This window comes from Loxodonta africana, chromosome 6 (assembly GCF_030014295.1).
Source record: "Loxodonta africana isolate mLoxAfr1 chromosome 6, mLoxAfr1.hap2, whole genome shotgun sequence".
NCBI classification, from domain to species: domain Eukaryota; kingdom Metazoa; phylum Chordata; class Mammalia; order Proboscidea; family Elephantidae; genus Loxodonta; species Loxodonta africana.
In genome coordinates this window covers 74,579,878-74,598,031 of record NC_087347.1, presented here as the reverse complement: position 1 = coordinate 74,598,031, position 18,154 = coordinate 74,579,878, and positions in this window count along the sequence as shown.

The window sequence follows — 18,154 nt, the reverse complement described above, 5'->3', positions numbered from 1 at the left end:
ACTGCTATAGAATCCTGGCTCTGCCAAATGCCTGACTGCAGACGAAACCTCAACACCAAGTACAGTCAGAGCTCTTACCTTCACCCTTTAGCTCTACCATTTGCACTAAAAGGTTCCTTTATGAATTTCCTTTCTTGTCTACCATTTTCCTGCCACAAGGAGTTTAACCCATTTTATGCTGAGTTTTTTACCTCAGGCACTCATCAGGATTTTATTCGAGTTCTTATTGAGAAAAAACAGAACTTGTGACCTTGCAAAGACTTTCGTTTACCCTATATAATGTTTTAAACAAAATCGTTACAGCTTTGGTGTTTTTTACCCAATTGACTTGAAGAGAAGCATGGTTAAAAACACTTACTTGGATACCAGACACCTTCTATAGATGCCCTGTTGTTGAGAATCTTTTTGGAAAAGGTATCAGCAAGGTAAAAGGCTGGGAATTTGAGGAATTTGAGATTTATTTGTTTTGGTCCTTGCTGTCCCTTGGACTAAGAAATCATCAAGACAGAATCCATCCCTCCTTTCCTTTCCTTAGTAGATTATACAGATAGCTCTCCCCTTTGCTTTGACATAGAATAAAGCATTTTTTTTTTTTTAAAGAAGAGGCCTGAGAAGTTATTTTTACTCTGCACTTGGCTTTGGATGAATTGTCTGACCTTGAGGGAAATTCCATATAGTAAGTTCCTTGTACCTCCTTTTCCTGAGGAACGAATAGGATATCCTACCTAACAATGACATTCAGAATATTAGAATATGAACTTTAATTTTGGATCTTGAATGTGGCTGATATTCACAATCATGGAATAGGTTGTTAAACGTCCAGTGAGAAAATGGTGATAATAATTAGCTAGGACCCTTTAGGTTGTAAGGAAAAGTAAACCAACTCAATCCAGTTTAAGCTGCCAAGACGAATTTATTGCTTCATACAAATAGGAAGTCCAAAGGGTGTGATAGTGGCTTCAAACATGGCTGAATCCAGGAATTCAGATGATGCCAGCAGCTCTGCCCCCACCCTCCATCTTTCATCTCTGGTTTCTGATGCCTGCCTTTGTTCAAGCAGAAGTTATCTCCATTTGGTCTTAAGAGTTACTCTAGCAATCCCAAGCCTTTACAGTCTTTATAGCTCAAGATCCTGTCTTTCTTTCTTCATGCCCACAAATTTTAGGAAAGATTCTGATTGATCCAGCTCAGGACGCTTGCCTATTCCTGAACAAACAGTTGCAGCTAGAGAAATGGAGTACTCTGATGGATCAGGCAGGGTTATGGGTGCCTTTCTTTGGCAGAGGGAGGGTTGGGACACCATGAGAGATGACCCCACCAGGATCTTATGGGGTCACAGGGTCAAAGTTCTGTTCTTACTACACAAACATGAAAGGAATGGTAGGCCAGACCAACAGATGTCCACTACAAAGGCTCCTGAATGAAGTGTGAGTGTATTAGCTATATATTTGCTCAGTTTTTACACAGCTCATGTCTTTTTCCATATGTATAACTTGTATATACACTCACATTTAATTTGATTTTACTGTAAAGCTTAAGCTCCATTGAAGTAGCACCATAGTAAGCCTGACAAGGATGCAATATTAATATAGAAGTGTGTGTCAGGCTGGAGAGATCAAAGTAAGAAGATGGTTTTTATTTTTAGCTTTAGTTAGCTTAGAGATATTATAATAGTTTTCCTTGGCTTTTTTTGTCATATAATTTAGAAAATGTTTTAACTAATTTGTAAAATTATGAAAGTAGCACAGAAGGTTATAAAGTAAACTTCCTCTACCCCTCCCACCCCCAGAAATAAAATAATTTCTTCTATATCATTCCAGAAACTTCCGTGTATTCACAGGAATATATGTATACTTTATATACATGTGTGGGATCATTCTGTCTGTTCTGCAATTTGCATTTTTCACCTAGTGCCATGTCCTGAAGGTCTTCCCTTGTACAGATAGAACTCATTCATTCTTTTTAATCACTGCACAATGTTCCATAGTATGAGTGGGCCCTAATTTGTGGAGCCCTGGTGGCACAGTGGCAAAAGGTCAGCAGTTAGAATGCACCAGCAGCTCCTTGGAAACCTTGTTGGGGCAGTTCTCCTCTGCCCTATACAGGTACTGTGAGTTGGAATCAACTCGAGGATAACAGGTTTGGTCTTTTTTTTTTTCTTCTCTTCAGAGGACTTTAAGATGCTTTACAAAGCATTAGTCCTCAGTCTCCTCTCCTCTCTGGAGCAAACCTGACACGGCCAGAGGACCTGTGGCTCCGTGTTGGGTCATGGTATTGCCCATTGGTGATAGATGCGGCAGAAGCGGCGCTGCCATCAGAAACTTCCCAGAGGGAACAAGACTCTTCCAGGGCTGAGTCTAAGCCAGAATCTGGTCCTATTGCTGCCCCACCCACTGCCCTCCCTGTGGTTAACCACAAAGGTGGCCCATTGTTCAACAGCTTGGCAAGTGTCTAAGAAAATTGCAAAGGTGTAATGACCTTTTTTCTAGCTTGTAGCTACACATGTTGTTGTTAGGTGCTGTTGAGTCCATTTCAACCCATAGAGACCCTGTGTGACAGAAAAGTACTGCCCCATAAGGTATTCTAGGCTGTAATTTTTATGGGAGCAGTTAAGTTACACTTTTACAGTATGGGACAGTAGCTCCTGTCCTGGGCCCCTTGGTGTCTTTTATCTGTTTATAAACTTCAGCATATGTTTCTGGGCTATGGTAGGGTCACAGGTGATTAATTTACATCTAGTTTGGAAATGCTCATATCAGATGTAATTCCCCCAGCCTCTGTCTGTTTCTTGCCACCTAGCTACCAAGACTTTCCAAAAGGGGAAGGGTTGGAGGGTCAGTAACTGGAGTAGGCTGAGAGTACAGCCCTAAGGCAAATGAGCCAAGAAGCCATCCTTAATTTTATTCCTCTAAGAAAAGACTTTGTTCCTCCTTCTCTCTACCCTCTGTCTCTGAATATTCCTCTCTCAAGCCCTTTCCTGCTTCACTCCCTTCAGCTTCCATACCAAAGGAAAGGCTTTCTTTTATTTAAAAAATGCCTCAGCTCCTGGAATCTCCTGGCTAGATTTCAACAGTGTTGAAATAACCTAGGTACTGGAATTTAAGACCAGAAGGTGTCTTAGCCATATGGGTTTTTCTCAGACTTTTCTCTGCTGTTGGTTGCCCTTATCTTATAGTTTTGCCCATTGAAATTCTTGTCCTTCTAGACCCAGCTCTGCCACCATGATGGAGTCTCTGATCATCTTAGCAAGAAGGGATCCCTTGCCTCTGTTGCATGTTCCAGTCACCTGTTGTGTCCCTCACTTGACCCATGGGCATACATGGAGTCTTTGTCTTGGAGGTGCACGGTAAGTAAACTTCGTATCTTACATACCAGACTCTCCCACTTCCTCCAAGCAAGGCTCAGAAGGTGCTGTATTCTTAGCAACTAGCATGATGCCAGCCCCATAACAAGTACTTAATATGTTTGTGGGACAAAATATATCTGTCTAGTTCAAGATCTGTTGTGAAGACTTGGACTTAGTTCTGTAATTAAGTGACCAGCATCTGTTTTGGGTCAGTGTGTTTGTCCCCTTTGTTGGCGAGTTCTGGTGATACTTTAACATTGGAAGCTTCTTTTCTCCACTTAAAACCATCAGATCCTAGGGGATGTTCTCCATAGCAACAGGTAGTATGCAAGTCTAAAATTGTTTTTTAAATTCTAAAGTCAGAGGAAAAAGAACAAATAAATGTAAAACTCAGGCAATAGCATCTTGCCACCGCAAGGGGTAGGGCACAATCCCTGTCTTACCATGATGTATTTTTGGACCTAGAAACCCTCCTGAGCTTCTCTCTGACATAAGGAAGAACCTGCAATTACAAGTACAATGGCGCTATTTTACCTTCCTAGGGTGGTTGGAGCACGAAGAACCCAAAGAGGCTGAGGTGGCAGGTGACACACAATACAGTGGGCGTTGGTTTGGGGTACATGAACATGCTCTGAAAAGAAGGTTTCATTTGTTTGTTTTATTTCCTGACACAGATGTAAATGGTGCCCCTTGAAGCTGTTGTTAAAGTAGACATTTACTCCTTGGCTTCTCTGTCATGAAGCATTGCCTTCTGGGTGATAGCAATCCCAAAACATGCTGCAAAAGTGTTTTTGGCTTTTTATTGTCTTCTGATGGCAGTTCAATCTGTTTATGTCGGTTTCCAGGCCCCACAAATCTAACTCTGGCTCTGATACATGGCTAAGGTACTAAGTCTAGAAGCTACAGGAGAGCCCATTTTCCATTCCCAACTAGAAAGGATCAGGACTTCTCTCATTTTCAAAGGCCTCTAGCAACATTCCTGTGGCTTCTGTTTGGTGATCAATTTTCGTGTTTGTTAGCTCATCCCTTAGGCAAGCTCTACCTGACTTGCTCTTTATTTCCTTTACAAAGTCCATCATGTGGTTTAGGCCTTTTTTTTTTTTTTTTACTTTATTCATTCTTTTTTACTCTTTATAAGTAATTAAAAAAATTTTCCTCTCGAGAAAATGTATGCTTATTAAAGAAAATTAGAAAAACATAAAGTTTAAAGAAAATAAAAGTAGCCTTAATCTCATAGGCAAGATTTAAAAAATAACATTTAAAACATTTTGGGGTATTTTCTTTTGGGTTCATATTTTTTTTAAAGTAAAGATTTATATCTTGCTTTTTTTCTTCCCAAGTCAGCTGACATTGAGAGCATTTTCCTACATCACTAAAATTCTTTATTAGCATCTCAAATGTTGCCTAGTGTTCCATCTATGAGAAGTTGCATGACTTACTTTAAACACTCCATTTTTTGCTAGGCAGTTGAATAGTTTTAATGCTGGCAACTAAATCTTTGTTTCATTTTTTTAATTTCCTTAGGATAAACCCTAAAAAAAAACCCAGCGTTGTCGAGTCAATTCTGACTCATAGTGACCCTATAGGACAGAGTAGAACTGTCCCATAGAGTTTCCAAGGAACGCCTGGCAGATTTGAACTGCCAACCTCTTGGTTACCAGCCATAGCACTTAATCACTACACCACCAGGGTTTCCTTCCTTAAAAAAAAAAAGTTTTTACAGCCTGAAAATTGGAATTAGTAGCTAGTTTTTTTTAGGGTACAGTCAGTTTTAAGGTCTTGATGTATATTCCCGAGTTGTTTCTCAAAAAGAGCGTGCCATTTTAACATTACCATACTAGTCATGTAAGAGAAAGCCAGACTCACCTTTCTTCATCAGCTTTGAGTGATATAATTTGAAAACAATCTTTGCTAATCTGACACGTAAAAAAGTTATCTCATTTTAGCTTATATGTAAAAAATTATCAGTGAAGTTGAATTTATGAAACATTTATCAGCATTTGTATTCCATCTCTGCAATTTTTTGGTCCTTGTTTCCATCCTCTTTAAAAGATTATAAAAATCATGTGAAAAAGGGAGAAAATTACACGGTACTTAATGACTTCCAAATAGTTATTTTTGCACATTTCTTTTTATATACATATTACTTTGGACATGTCATCAGGAAAGACCAATTGCTAGAAATGGTCATCATTTTGGTAAGGTAGAGGGGTCAGCGTAGAGGAAGGAAACCTTTAGTGAGATGTACTTACACATAGCTACAACAGTGGACTCAAACATACCAAGAATTATGAAGATGGTGCAGGACCAGGCAGTGTTTTGTTCTGTTACACATGGGGCTACCATGAGTGTTATACATGGGTTTGCAATGAGTTGGGGCCAATTGGACTGGCAACTAACAACAGCACTTTATGTAAAAACTACTGGTACTGAAGGAAGAAGTTCAAGCTGCACTGAAAGCACTGGCGAAAAATAAGTCTCAAGGAACTGAAAGAATACCAATTGAGGTACTTCAAACAGTTACTTGGCCAACCAACTGGAAGAAATCCATATTTGTGCTCATTCCAAAGAAAGGCAATCAAATGGAATGCGAAAATTATCGAAAAGTGTAATTAATATTGCGTGCTAGCAAAATTTTGCTGAAGATAATTAAAAAACCGTTGCTGCAGTCATACGTAGATGGGGAACTGCCAGAATTTCAAGCTGGATTCAGAAGAGGACATGGAACAAGGGATATCATTGTTGATGTCAGATGGACCTAGCCAAAAGCAGAGAGTTCCAGAAAGATGTTTACCTGTGTTTTATTGACTACAATGGCATTAAACTGTGTGGATCTTAACAAATTATGGATAACATTTCCTAAGAATGGGAATTCCAGAACATTTAATTGTACTCATGAGGAACTTGTGCATAGATCAAGAGGCAGTTGTTTGAAGGAACAGGGGATAATGCATGGTTTAAAATTGGAAAAAATGTACAGCAGGGTTGTATCCTTTCACCTTACTTATTCAATCTGTATGTTGAACATGTAATCTCAGAAGCTCGACTATATGAAGAAGAACATGACATCAGGATTGGAGGAAAATTCATTAACAACCTGCAGTATGTAGATAACACAACCTTGCTTGCCGAAAATGAAGACAACTTGAAGTACTTACTGATGAAGGTAAAAGACTACAGCATTCAGTATGGATTATACCTGAACATGAAGAAAACTAAAATCTTCACAACAGAGCCCATAAACAACATCATGATAAAAGGTGAAGAAATTGAAGTTGTCAAGGATTTCATTTTACTGGAATCCACAGTCAATGTCCAGGGAAGCAGCAGTCAAGAAATTAAACCATGTATTGCATTAGGCAAATCTGCTGTGAAAGACCTCTTTAAAGTATTACAAAGGAAAGATGTCACTTTGATGACTAAGATGTACCTGACCTGAACCATTGTATTTTCAACCACCTTAGATATATGTGAAAGGCGGACACTGAAAAAAGAAGACCAAATTAAAAATGACACATTCGAATTGTGGTGTTGGCAAAGAATATTGCATATACCATGGACTGCTGGAAGATTGAACAAATCTGTCTTGGAGGAAGTACAAGCCAGAATGCTCCTTTGAAGCGAGGAAGGTGAGACTTTGTCTTGCTTACTTTGGACGCATTATCAGGAGGAACCAATCTCTGGAGAAGGTCATCATGCTTGGTAAAGTAGAGGGTCAATGAAAAGGAGGGAGGCCCTCAATGAGATGGATTCACACAGTGGCTGCAACTATAAAAACATATCAATGATTGTGAGAATGACACAGGACTGGGCAAAGTTTTGTTCTGTTATATATAACATCGGTATGAGTTGGAGCCAACTCAATGGTAATAACATCTGAGCATTGAGCTCTGGAAGAGCTCCAACCTTGTTCTTGCCTCCTGAAGAGGCTATTTTTTTAGGCTGCTGGTTTTTACTGTGATTGTGTGGCTATTGGTTTTCAAGGGTACCATGGGGCTGAGGATGAGAGGATGGGACTAGGGCAAGTTAAAATGTTACTAAGCTCACTGTTGTTACTGAGATTCAGCCATTTTTCTTGAATAAACACTCCCTGGATTGGTGCAAGCCTTTGGTTAATTTTCAGCACTCTGAAAAAGCTGATTTTGACAGTTTTGACAATGTTCTCGTTGCTTTTATGGAGAAGAGGATTTTTGGAGGACCTTACTCTACCATTCCTGCTAACGTCATCTCCTCCATGGCATCTTGAATTTGGTCAACGGGAAGTCAGATGTTAATTTGATTCTTATTAATTTTAGGAGCTTTGTTTTTACATGCTATGAAATTTCATCATAATGTATCCAGGTTGGTCTTTTCATTCTAAGGAAATGTGTACTTTCTCAGCTTTGGAAAATTTTCTTCTATTGTTTCTTTGAGTGGTTTCTCTCTTAGTTTCTTTCTAGTCTCTCTTTTTAGAACTCCTCTTAGATGGGCTGGAACATCTAGATGTACCCTCCATGTCTCATACTTTTAATCTCTTTACCCTATTTTTCTTCTTTCAGGGAGAATTACTCTACCTTACCTGACAGCTTTCTCAGTCTCTTTTCCACTGTGTCTATGCTGCTAGTCATCCCATCTACTGGGTTTTTAATAACGTTTTTTGGAGGCTTAACTCTTCTGTTTGTTGTGATTGGTGTTTCTCTGTCACAGTAAGGGTTTTCTTCAAATGTTTCACAGTTTGTGATTGTATACTCATTTTTGACTTAAGAGGCCCAGATGGTGTGTCTGAGAATGGTCTATCCTGTAGTGGTAAGGCAGGAGCAGGGTGTGAGGCTGGGCAGGGTGTGTCAGTAGAGTCTTCTGGCCAAGACGCTCCCATTCCTCCTGGGTGAGTCCAACTATCAGAGCATTGCCTTGTTTCTCTAGCCCAAATGCTGGATGTGAGTGCCTCCAGAGCCTGCTGCTCCCACTGCTTGGCACACATGTGAGTGTGTGTGTGTGTGTGTGTGTGTGTGTGTGCGTGTGTGTATGGGACCACCTGATGGCTGCTCTTACTGTGATGGTTAAACCAATTGCTCTGATGGCTGCCCAGAACCCCCTGATTCCCACAAACTCCCAATATCCCCCCTCTCTAATTTAGGGCCCTTTGGAGCCATCTCCACTATATGCAACTGTCCTCTCCTATATATGTTTTGGGCTTACTAATCTGATTCCATCTGTCTTGTGTCTTTTGGGTATGGCTCATTATTTCTGGCCATGGAGGCTGCCTTTCATTGTTTGCTGTCATTGTTTCAGATTTATTTATTTATTAAAAAAAAAAAATATATATATATATTTTTTCTGTCATTTTGAAGGATTTGGAGTGGGGAGGGTAGATGCCAAATTTTACAGGGGAGGGTTGGCTGGAGCATGTCAATTTTCTTTATCCAATCTAAAGTGATTTTTTTCAAAGTCATTTGTGGTTTTCCTATGGACTAAAAATTCAGAAAAACTATCGATGATCAGAGGAGGAGATAGCTTAATATTTGCTCCCAATATCTCACTACATGTTGGGAATTTAAAACCTGAATATAGAGAAAGCATGAGTTTTGGACTTGACTGAAATCTAAATTTTCTTTATCCATAATTTCGGGCCACTTTCTCTCAGACAGAGGCCTGGTGGCACAGTGTTTGGCTGCTAACCAAAAGGTCAACAGTTCAAATCCACCAGCTGCTCCTCGGAAACCCTATGGGGCAGTTCTGCTCTGTCCTGTTGGGTTGCTATGAGTTGGAATCGACTCCATGGCAATGGGTTTAGTACCCACCCCCTTCCCCCAGAAGCTCGTCTCTTGACTACTGGCAGCCTTGGTGCTGGAGAACTTCAGTGGCCTGACCCGAGCCAGCACCTCCTTGGCTGTGAGGCACAGTTTTAAAGCTTTGCAATTTTAGGGAGCGGTCTGGGTGGGGTCACGTTCCAACCGCACCCCATAACATTTCCCACGTACCGGCCGTGTTGATAGCTGGTGCTGTCTGCGGTCCGCTGTTCTGGCCAATGAAGGCAGGAGAATTACTTGCGTTGAAGAAGCATTGACTCATCCAGCAGCCTCTGGCTGTGGTTTACTCACATGCGTTTATAGACCTCTAGGGCTGGCATTTCTGTGAATTCTTTCACGTTCAATCCTGTTCCCTGGGCTCACCCTTTCACAAGTACTTGCTTGCTCTGCATGCCTGAAATGACAGAAGGACATCAACTCCACACAATAACTTGCCAGTGATTTTGTTCCCTCTAGGATTTTCTTGATCCGGTGTGTTAGCATATCCATGTTTGTACATCATAATAACAAAGGTACTTTATACTTCTTTAGAACTTTTCACCTGAGGAAATTCTGAACATCTACGGACAGTAGTTGTGTAATAGTCATAATTTTCAGTCTGAGGTAGATGTTCCTTTTGTTAATTTTTAAGGCAAAAAGTATGACTCTGAAGATAGAACCCCAGGCTTTTAATTTTACCATAAAACAAAAGAACTCTGTATCCCAAGCCTGTGTAGAAATGTGTATTTTATACTTATTAGGGGTGTGGATATATAGGCAACTTTCACTTAATGGTATTTCAGCCAAGTTTTCTATGTATGAGCTATTTGTCATAAAACTTATTTCCTCAAGACTTTTTGGCATGAGAGTAGAGATATGTTTCTGCATAGGGAAAAATTCTAACAACAAATATCCAATATTTGTGAGGTAGGACTAAGGTGAAAGACTAGGGTCTAGAATGATAATTCTTAAGTCTGCATACTAGAAGCTCTTGAGGAGCTTTTTAAAAATACCAGTGCTTGAAATCTGTAAAGCCTGGAAGCAGACCAGTGGTGCCTGGGGCTAAGGGTGGAAGTGGGGACTGACTACAAACTGGCAACATGGAACTTCTAAGGGTGAAGGGAAGCTTCTAAACCAGGTTGTAGTTGTGATTGTGTAACTATATAACCCCATTGCTGTTCAGTCGATTCCGACTCATAGCGACCCTATAGGACAGAGTAGAACTGTCCCATAGGGTTTCCAAGGCTGAAATCTTCACGGAAGCAGACTGCCGCATCCTTCTCCTGAGAAGCTGCTAGTGGGTTCAAATCACTGACCTTTAGTGAGCAGCTGAGTGCTTAACCACTAGGACTCCTTGCATAACTACATAAATTATACCTCAGTAAAGTTCTTAAAAAATACCAGTACCACTTCAGACCAATTAAATCAGCATTTCTGGAGGTAAGATCCTGACATTGGTATTTTTAAAACTCCTCAAGTGATTTATTTTTATTGTACTTTAGATGAAGATTTACAGAACAAACTAGTTTCTTATCAAATAGTTAGTACATACATTGTTCTATGACATTGGTTAACAACCCCACGACATGTCAACACTCTCCCTTCTCAGTCCTGGGTTCCCTATTACCAGCTTTCCTGTTTTCTTCTGCCTTCTAGTTCCTGCCCCAGGGCTGGTGCACCCCTTTAGTCTTGTTTTGTTCCATGGACCTGTTCAATCTTTGACTGAAGGGTTAACCTCAGGAGTGACCTCATTACTGAGCTGAAAGGGTGCCCGAGGGCCATACTCTCAGGATTTCTCCAGTTTCTGTCAGGCCAGCAAGTCTGGTCTTTCTTTTTGAGTTAGAATTTTGTTCTACATTTTTCTCCAGTTCTATCTGGGACCCTCTATTGTGATCCCTGTCAGAGTAGTCAGTGGTGGTCGCCGGGCACCATCTTGTAGTTCTCGGCTCAGTCTGTTGGAGGCCGTGGTAGATGTGGTCCATTAGTCCTTTGGATTAATCTTTCCCTTGTATCTTTAGTTTTCTTCATTCTTCCTTGCTCCTGAAGGGTTGAAACCAGTGGAGTATCCTGGGTGGCTGCTTACAGGCTTTTAAGACTCCAGACACTACTCACTGAAGTAGAATGTAGAACATATTCTTTATAAACTATGTTATGCCAGTTGAGCTAGGTATGCTGTATTACACTTCATCAAAGTTTCCACTTATCTATTGTCTATTACTCATAGCAATAATAGACAATAGATAAGTGGTAACTATGGTGAAGGTAAGACAGGACACACTACTGGGGAAGCCAGCACAACCTGTACAAGGCAAGGTCACAGTAGCTCCATAGACACTCCCAAACTCCCTGAAGGACGGAATTGCAATTGCTGGGCTGAGAGCTGTGGGGACCGTGATCTCGGGGCATACCTAGCTCAACTGGCATAACATAGTTTATAAAGAATATATTCTACATTCTACTTCGGTGAGTAGTGTCTGGAGTCTTAAAAGCCTGCAAGCAGCCACCCAGGATACTCCACTGGTTTCACCCCTTCGGGAACAAGGAAGAATGAAGAAAACTAACATAGGGTTGCTATGAGTCGGAATCAACTCTATGGCACTGGGTTTCGTTTTTTGATTTTATTGTCTATTAAGTGTTTTTCCATCCCCACCCTCCTCCTCCCTCTTAACCATCAAAGATTTTTTTCTTTTTGTATGTAAACCTTTTTATGAGTATTTACAGTAGTGGTCTCATACAATATTTGTCCTTTTGTGATTGACTTATTTCACTCAGCATAATGTCCTCCAGATTCATCCATGTTACGAGATGCTTCACAGATCTGTCGTTGTTCTTTATCGTTGCATCATGTTCCATTGTGTGTATGTACCTCAGTTTATTTCTATTCATCTGTTGATGGGCATCTAGGTTGTTGCCATCTTTTTGCTATCGTGAACAATGCTGCAATGAACATGGGTTTGCATATGTCTGTCCGTGTGACGACTCTTATTTCTCTAGGATCTATTGATAGGAGTGGGATTGCTGGATCATATGGTATTTCTATTTCTATCTTTCTAAGGAAGCGTCATATCATTTTCCAAAGGATCTGCCTAGTCTTCCTGACAAAGGTTTGCTGCTTGGCCCCACTTCCTGAGGGTCAGGATGACATCCAGCAGGCCCTGCAAGTAGGAGGCCCTGATGACGGACTGTGTGGACCTGGGACAGGACGACTCACACCCAGCCTTGGATACTGCTGTTGTACCTGCTGCGTGCCAGCTGTCTTGTCTTTCTTCTTGCTGGATAAGAAGGAATGCAGTTTTCTGAGGATTTGTGGGTTCCTGAAATATCATGAGTGTGCACGGAACCCTGTCTAGAGTGATGAGAGTAACTCTAAATCTCCCTTTTTCTCCCCTGAGGTACAGGACAGTGGGAATGACCTTGAAGGTTGCCTGTGCTTCTATCCATACTCTGTTGTTGGTCTGTGTCTCTAGGTAAAGATCCCCTGCCTGATCTCCAAATCTGAGCTAGACAATGTCTCTCATCTGATAAATACAGGGTTTCATCCAGGGATGGATCCAGATTTTGTGGAGTTTGAAAATTATACCATTTTGGGGATCTTTCTTAAGAAAGGAGCCCTGGGTGGTACAAATGGTTAACATGCTTGACTGCTAACTGAAAGGTTGCTGGTTTGAGTCCACCTAGAGATGCCTCAGAAGAAAGTCCTGGCGATTTACTTCTGAAAAATCAGCGATTGAAAATCCTATGCAGCACAATTCTACTCTGAGACACATGGGATTGCCATGAGTTGGAACTGATTCGATGGCAACTGATTAGGGTAGGGAGAGGAGGATGTATCAATTTTATGGCACATAATATTGAGAATCCTCCCAAATAAGAATGAGATTTGGATGTTGGTGAATAGAAAACCCTCAAACTAATACTATAGTGACCGTAATTTCTTTTGTGTATTCTTTGACGTCTAATGGATCTGAGCTGTAATATGATATTCTACCAGTCAGTGCAATGCTTTAATATATGAATAAGTCTCTGGGTGGTGAAAATGGTTTCTGCTTGATACTAACCTAAAGGTTGGTGGTTTGAATCCACCCGGTGGTGCTGTGGTGTCTGGCAATCTGCTTTTGTAAATATTAGTACTAAGAAAACCCTATGGAGCGGTTCTACTTTGTAACACATGGGATCACCATGAGTTGGAATTGACTTAATGGCAACGAGTACTCTGCTATGTATACAACAATGTGGTATTTTTCCACTAAAATCAAACTATAATGGTCAAATTCTCAGGTCACAGAAGATGAATCCAGGTCTCTTAAATGAAAGTTCATCATCCATAAATTTATATTAATTCTTTGGTACCTGTTGCTGCTTACGTGACAATCAATATGAACATGTAGTAAATTAAATGTAATAGAAAAACACAGAACCAGTTTATTAACCTTAGTTTACTAATTTTGTTTTCAGGATTGTAATATTATATTGCTTCAATGTAAAATACCACTATTTTCTGCTAACTATTTTCCTAGTATGTGATAGAAGTAAATGGATCAAAAAAACATGGCATCCCCCAAAGACGGGTATTGGCCAGTTACAGATGGATCTGTGCTGTTCCAAGAGCACTGCTAGACCATATGCTTTCCAGGGACAGGTGTTTATCTTTTACTTATCAATGCATAGCCAGCACAGTTCTTGACACATAGTAGGTGCACAGATAGTTCTTAAATATATGGAGGAAGGAAGGAATGAACTTCACAGATTGCAGGTACACTATTTCTTAGACTTATTTGAAAATTAGTGCTGTAGTTTCAAAAGTTCTTTAACCTTGAGGTTTGACTCAGGACCCCATTTATAAGGTGTGGTTTCCCTCCATTCATTTATTCATTTGCTGTTTTTTTCCATGTCATCAACCAAGGTATATCGATTACTTACCATGTAGCTGCAGCACTCTGCTAGGTGCTGCAGCTGTGAGGACTTATCACAGGATCTCTTGCCCTCATCGAATGCATGCTTGACTTTAGGGACAGACTCATAAGGAACACTGTAAAACAATGAGGTCAGTTCAGTGTTAGAAATATGCACATAGTATTAGTGCAATTCAGAAGACCGATGCCTAATCCTACCTGGGAGGGTCAGGGATGGTCTCCTGGTGGATAAAACAAAAAAAACTAGTTGCTGTCAAGAAAAAAAAAAACAGTTGATGTTGAGTGGGTTCCGACTCATGGTGACTCCCTTTGTGCAGAATATAACTGCTCCATAGGTTTTCAAGGCTGTGACCTTTCAGAAGTAGATTGCCAAACCTTTCTTCTTAGGAATCTCTGGATGGGCTCAAACCACCAACATTTTGGTTAGTAGTTGAGCACTTAACCATTGGCACCACCCAGGGACTCCTATCTATCCTGGTGGATAGAAGCCTAATTTGAATCTTAAAGTCTAAATTGAACCTTAAAGGAATTTTTCAAAGTGTCCAACCTGTACATAAAATCAATTAATGTACACTTTAATTGATTTTATAGGCTTGAAATTCCAGACATCACTATGAGTTAAAGAACCTAGCACAGCACTTGGTAGATGAGAGATGCTCAATAATAAATATTTGTGGCTTAGTTAATTGATTGAAGAATATTGTAGGCTGTTGTAATCCATAGCATGCTGCTAAATATAGGATTGATTTTCTAGTACCCACAAATCAAAACTCATGGATTCAATTTCCACATCGACCGGTTAGTTACACATGTAGGAAAAGCGTCTGTTTCAAGGTCATACATTGAGCCTCAAAGCCCACCTCGTCCCAAGAACAGCTTCAGGAGAGTGGCAATGGCTCACTGTAAATCCATCCTCGCTACCAGAACAGTGAGGAAAGCTGCATCCTGTGGCAGGTGAGCATGGGGGGGGGTGTGTGTGTGTGTGTGTGCGTGGTCCCGTACACGCCAGGCTCATGTCTGTCGTAGTCATCTAGTGCTGCTGTAACAGAAATGCCACAAGTGGGTGGCTTCAACAAAGAGAAATTTATTCTCTCACAGTCAAGTAGGCTAGAAGTCTGAATTCAGGGTGTCAGCTTCAGGGGAAGGCTTTCTCTGTTGATGCTAGAGGAAGGTCCTTGTCATCAATCTTCCCCTAGACTAGGAGCTTCTCCATGCAGGAACCAGGCATGGATGAATTGGTGCTCTTCCAAGAACACGTAGTAAATTAAATGTAAGGATGCGTTCTGCTCCTGGTGCTTCTTTCTTGGTGGTATGAGGTCCCCCTGTCTGTCTGCTTGCTTCTCTCTTTTATAGCTCAAAAGACGTTGGCTTGAGACACTATCTAATCTTGTAGATCTTGCCGGTATGACTGCTGCCGATCCATCTCGTTAACATCATAGTGGTAGGATTTACAACACACAGGGAAATAAGATCAGATGACAAAATGGCAGACAATCATATGACACTGGGAATCATGACCCAGCCAAATTGATACACATATTTTTGGGGTACACAATTCAGTCCATGACAACACCCAAGTGGGCCCAGCCTGGAAAATGTTCTTTATTTTGAATAGAAAATCAGTCAATAGCTATGCAGGGAGGGCCAATTAGAAATTTATTAATTAAGATTAAATTTCTAGTCTGTACAATAAATGCTTATGTCTATCCCTTATTGAACCCCCAAAGAAATCTTGGTTAAAATCTGTTAGCATATGAAAGTGTATTTGCCCTTCCACAATACCGTTTCTGTTTCAAATTCTTATTTCACAAAGGGAAAAGATTTGTCTTAAATTTTTTTCTTTTGAGTAGCATTTCTCTGTTCTCTGCTTTGCTTATATAAAACAATACAGAACCGTAACACAGGTCACAGTTTGGTTTGGTTTAACTTGTAAGTAATATTTAGATGATGAGACTGGAGGTGGACTGGGTCATATAAGGAAAGACATACAATTCGGACGTCATTGATTTATAACTAAGGCACTCACATTTTGTGAGAACAGTGATGGCCCTGGCCCCTGCGTAGTCGAGGGGTAGGCTTTCAGGTGCTTCTTGAGCATTTCCTCTTACCTCGGATTTTTCAAAGTTTGAGTAGAAAACTTTGCAGCATGCACACTATGCAGTGAAGACCTACTTGCATGTATGGAGTTTGCTGTTGTAATTAAATAAAACTTAATATGAAATTAATTTGATGTGTGTTTAATCATAAAAATAATGATATTATGTTCTAATGGAAATAACTAGTTTATAATGTAAGCACCTCTGATAATTGAAGATATTTCGCATAGCCAAACCAGCATTTTAAATGTTCTTTTCTCACTCCATTCATCTAAACATTTGTAATCACCCCTATTGTCCTTCTTGGACATTCTGTGCCTTTAATGATGGTACCTTGTGTGATGAGGCCAATCACAGTACTGATGAAGCACAACAGGAGATGGTACTAACTGACCCAGGAGAGGTTGAGAGGGCCTCCCAGAGGAAGTGATGTCTCAGCTGAGTGGTGGAGAACAAATGGGAATAAGCCAGTTGAAGAAGGCTGGGAAAGGGATTCCAGATAAAGGGAAAAGCATACGCAAAGTCAGGACATGACAGAGAGCATAGCAGACTTGAGGGACCACAACCAGTACAGTGAGGATGGTCGGTGCAGGGTTCAAGGGGAAAGTGGTCAGCGATGGGGCTGAGAGAGAGGCAGAGGCATGTCCTAAAGGGCCTTGTATACCCTTCTAAGGAGTCTGGACTTTGTATGGGACACCATTAAAAAATTTTAAGCAAGGAAATGACATGATCAGATTTTGGCTTAAAAAGATCATTTTGGATAGGCTAGAGACTGGTTAAAAAAAAAAAACTGGTTAGGATGTGATCAAAGTCTGAATTAAGATAATGGCAGGGAAACAGAGAAGAGGAGGGATTCTAGAAATATTCTGCAGGTAGAAGTGAGAGGAGAGTGTAGCCTGTTGGATATAGACGATGAGAGAGAGAGGAGAATCAAGTATGAGTTCTAGATTTCTGGTTGGGTAAGAGGGTGGACTAGGAGGAGAAGGAAAGGCCTTGGGGCAAGGATGCCGAAGTCCACTTGGGATACGTGAACTTCAAAATGCTTGTGGGGCAACCACCTGGAGATATCCAGCAGGAAGTGGGATATTTGATTATGGATTGTGGGGGTGGGCTGGAGGAGTAAGTGGGCTCACTCAGGGAGAACCAAAACCTGTTGCCATCAAGTCAATTCTGACTCCTGGTGACCCCACGTGTTACAAAATACAACTGTTCCATAGGGTTTTCTTGGCTGTAATCTTCACAGAAGCAGGTCACCAGGCCTTTCTTCTATGGTGCCACTGGGCAAGTTTGAACTGCTAACCTTTAGGTTAGTAGCCAAGCACAAACCATTTGTGCCCCTGGTGGGACTTGTACTCAGGGAGGAAGTGGGGATCGAAAAGAAAGAAATTCAAGGCTTTGGGATACCAGCCCCTCCCCCCACCATTCCTAAGTCCTAGCAGGGTAAACTGGGGCCTCCCTCACAGGTGTCAACCTGCTTTGGCCTCCCAGCCTCTGGTTCACCCTGGCCTTTGACCTTGCCTGACTGACAGTTGCTCATAGGAGTGAAGTTCCAGAATCTGGAAAAGGGGAATCCAGTTGTGATCTCTTAGCTTGGCCTCCATTTGTCTGGAAAGCTCTTCACCCAGATATTCCTGTAACTGCCTCACTTCCTTTAAGCTTTTGCTCAAAAGTTATAGTGTCAATGAGGCTTAGGTTAGATGATGTTAGAAAGTCACGAAGTTGCCAGGAGGCTGCAAGTGACTTTGTTTATATAGTAGCTTGTGAATTCCTTCTAACCCCAATTAATATACTTTCCTGCATATGAACTGTTTTTACAAATAGAATTCTCTGAGAAGAACTTGCTGGCAGGGGAATTTTGTGAGTTTTATCCATCTGTTTCATCGTAACTCATGGTCTAGACAACCACGCAATAGCTGTACACTCTGCTGGCAGCTGCTTGGGTCATCATAACACCCTTCTCCCTGTGGATTCCCACCTTGGTAAACAGTGTGTGAATGGGTTGGGGCATGGAGGTTAATGAATGAGGGGGTG